The following is a 2,519-nucleotide window of genomic DNA, read 5'->3' as shown; positions in this document are numbered from 1 at the left end:
AATAACAACAAAAATCATGTGTCATGCAGTGTATTGAGTTTTTATGTCTCACTCACACTTCAAAAATTCTATTAAGGGAACATGAGAATAAATGCTCCCTGATTTTCATGCTGCATTGTGGGATTTTTTAGGGAGTAAACGTTTCAGTGCACACTGTATTTTACGATTGAGACGATTAAATTTGACGATTCCCTAAGTAGATGATTGAGACTCTAGACCTGTTCCTGGATCAGTATCTCGAGTTTAATATTGTTTGACAGGAATAGTTTCGTCTCTGACCCTCAGGGGTTGCCATATATTCAGAGACCAAATGTGATGTTAAAAACCTGTTCTGATGTTCCACTGATTGGACGCTGGAAACCTGTTATGGCTCTACAAAACCTGAAGCATTTTAAAGCAATCAGACACAGTCACAATAAAACAGGAGAGAGAATCTGCACAATCTGGTGTTTAATCCAGTTCAAACAGAAGAAGAGCTGGAACAGAAGAATCAGTGTCCTGAGAATAGAGAGAAAGCACATCAATATGGCCTTCAAACCTCTTCCAGACCGGACACAATCCTCTGACCAGACACATGTGTTTTAATGCACTGGTCATTCCCTGGTCACCCATTACATCATCATGATACACACCTGTTAAAACAGACTCGATCAGGGGTGTGTTTCCCGTACATGAGCGTAACTCGCTGAAGAAATCAACTATAATCTCGACTGTTTCCTGAAACCGTACAGTTGCAAAATGTTCAGCCACGCTGGTTAATGATGTCACGCAGGTGTTGGAGTAATGACTGTTAATGAATCTGTTTGAGATCCGAGTTAATGCGAGATGTTTTACTATAAATTACAGACATGCATCTGTGGACTATTTCTCATTTATTGCGTGATGACGGTCGTGAGACCGAAACGTTGCTAAGCTAATAAAGAGTCTTTGATACTTTTTTGCAAGTTCGGATAGTGTGCGGGATTTCTTTGTTTTTTGTTTATTACTTGACCTACCTACATGGTCTTTTTTCCCACACACCTATCACCTGCAGGTGTGCGATGGTGTTTGCGCTCCAAATGATCAAATATAAAATAGTTCCAGAGACACTTGTTTGCATTAGAGGTCATGAATGGTCATTTTGATTTGTGTATATATTTCAGTCGCGAGACATGATGGGTCTGCCGTTTTTGGGACATTACAATATCATTAAACCCCTTACCAGAGAATGTCTAGTAAGGGGAGAAGTTCCACTCTCAGTAAATTTCCGGCTTCTGAACTGGCTGCAGTTCCACTCTGGCTCCATATGAGGGCGCTCACAGGACAAGTGCAGTTCCACTCTGGCTCCACATGAGGGCGCTCACAGGACGAGTGCAGTTCCACTCTGGCTCCACATGAGGGCGCTCACAGGACGAGTGCAGTTCCACTCTGGCTCCACATGAGGGCGCTCACAGGACAAGTGCAGTTCCACTCTGGCTCCACATGAGGGCGCTCACAGGACGAGTGTAGAATGAATGGAGGTCTATGGCGCTATACCCCTCAAAATCCACTTTTCTCAGGATATAATTTTTTCAACGCAGCTGACACAGGCAAACACACAACACAGCTGACACAGGCAAACACACAACACAGCTGACACAGGGAAACACAACACAGCTGACACAGGCAAACACACAACACAGCTGACACAGGGAAACACACAACACAGCTGACACAGGCAAACACACAACACAGCTGACACAGGGAAACACACAACACAGCTGACACAGGCAAACACACAACACAGCTGACACAGGCAAACACACAACACAGCTGACACAGGCAAACACACAACACAGCTGACGCAGGCAAACACACAACACAGCTGACGCAGGGAAACACACAACACAGCTGACACAGGCAAACACACAACACAGCTGACGCAGGCAAACACACAACACAGCTGACGCAGGCAAACACACAACACAGCTGACGCAGGCAAACACACAACACAGCTGACACAGGCAAACACACAACACAGCTGACACAGGCAAACACACAACACAGCTGACGCAGGCAAACACACAACACAGCTGACGCAGGCAAACACACAACACAGCTGACGCAGGCAAACACACAACACAGCTGACGCAGGCAAACACACAACACAGCTGACACAGGCAAACACACAACACAGCTGACGCAGGCAAACACACAACACAGCTGACACAGGCAAACACACAACACAGCTGACACAGGCAAACACACGTGCTAGAAGAGTTTTTGTTCCATCAAGCGGATTCTCTGGTCGTAATCAGTCCTTCACTGACCAATCAGCGTTCATTAGCAGAATGCTAGCATGTTATGGGCAACAACAACTCAACCTGTAAGAAATCGAAAGGACATAAGTACTCGTTCATTCAACTTTCGACCTATAACCCATGTTGAACTTGCAAAACCTACAATCAAATCTGAGATTTCTCAACGGCAATCGAGTGAAAGAGACACATTTAGCCGTCTAGCGCCATAGACTCCCATTCATTCTGCACTCATGGGCGATC

At 45.2% G+C, this 2,519-nt stretch overlaps 1 long non-coding RNA gene across 1 annotated transcript in view; it reads right to left on the bottom strand.

Annotated features, from left to right (window-relative positions):
- Positions 1 to 433: 433 nt before the first annotated feature.
- LOC311089459 overlaps positions 434 to 2,519 on the bottom strand; it is a 3,024-nt gene continuing 938 nt past the window's right edge. Inside the window, exons 1-3 of the long non-coding RNA XR_014607697.1 lie at positions 2,050 to 2,519; positions 1,451 to 1,999; positions 434 to 1,407 (exon numbers count right to left, since the gene is read on the bottom strand). The exon at positions 2,050 to 2,519 is cut by the window's right edge and continues 938 nt beyond it. This is a non-coding gene — a long non-coding RNA (uncharacterized lncRNA). The remainder of the gene's footprint in view (positions 1,408 to 1,450; positions 2,000 to 2,049) is intronic.

The sequence above is a fragment of the Abramis brama genome (genome assembly GCF_963993115.1).
Source record: "Abramis brama genome assembly, chromosome: 9".
NCBI classification, from domain to species: Eukaryota; Metazoa; Chordata; class Actinopteri; order Cypriniformes; family Leuciscidae; genus Abramis; species Abramis brama.
This window is presented reverse-complemented; position numbering and strand designations above follow the sequence as displayed.